Source organism: Berghia stephanieae, chromosome 1 (assembly GCF_034508935.2).
Source record: "Berghia stephanieae isolate SIO BIC M18660-M18661 chromosome 1, UCSD_Bste_1.3, whole genome shotgun sequence".
NCBI lineage: Eukaryota > Metazoa > Mollusca > Gastropoda > Nudibranchia > Aeolidiidae > Berghia > Berghia stephanieae.
The window spans coordinates 53,593,509-53,594,135 of record NC_088360.1 but is presented as its reverse complement, the minus strand read 5'-3'; positions in this window follow the sequence as shown (position 1 = coordinate 53,594,135).

Below are 627 nucleotides of genomic sequence, written 5' to 3'. Positions count from 1 at the left end.
ATTTTGGTGATATTCACTTCCATTCCCTTGGCTTCACTATCTACTACCACTTTGTCAACAATCTTTTGAAGTTGGATTTCTGATGTTGCAACGAGTACCGTATCGTCTGCGTATCTTATATTATTTATGTTGTGACCTCCTACTTTTATTCCCTCCATATTAGTTATGCCCCTCATGATTGTTTCTTACCTAATTTCGTGTAATAGAGAGGTGATGTTACCCGCACAAAATAGCCGAATTAGTCACCGTCCTTACAACGCCCACTTCTAGGCAAGAGACTAACTAGTCCGATACTAGAAAGCGTTCATGAAATCCGATTTTTTAGACATTTGCTTTGCTTGGGCTTAAGACTAGCTTGGCATTTACTAGACTAGTAAATAACTAAATCTAGTTCCCGTTCATGGAAACGGGCCCAGGTCGAAAGAGTGTGTTATTATATTTAACTTATGAGTTGTCAGTCCTATTATTTTTCCCTTAATCTTTCCAAGTATCTAAAATTTGGTTTTGAATGTAACGATAAAATATTTCGGAGGAAACACTTTTTTCAATATTATTATTTTCTTATATTGGGGGAAGGGGGGGGGGGGTGTCTTGGTTTGTTGGTTTATTTGTTTATTTTACCTCCTC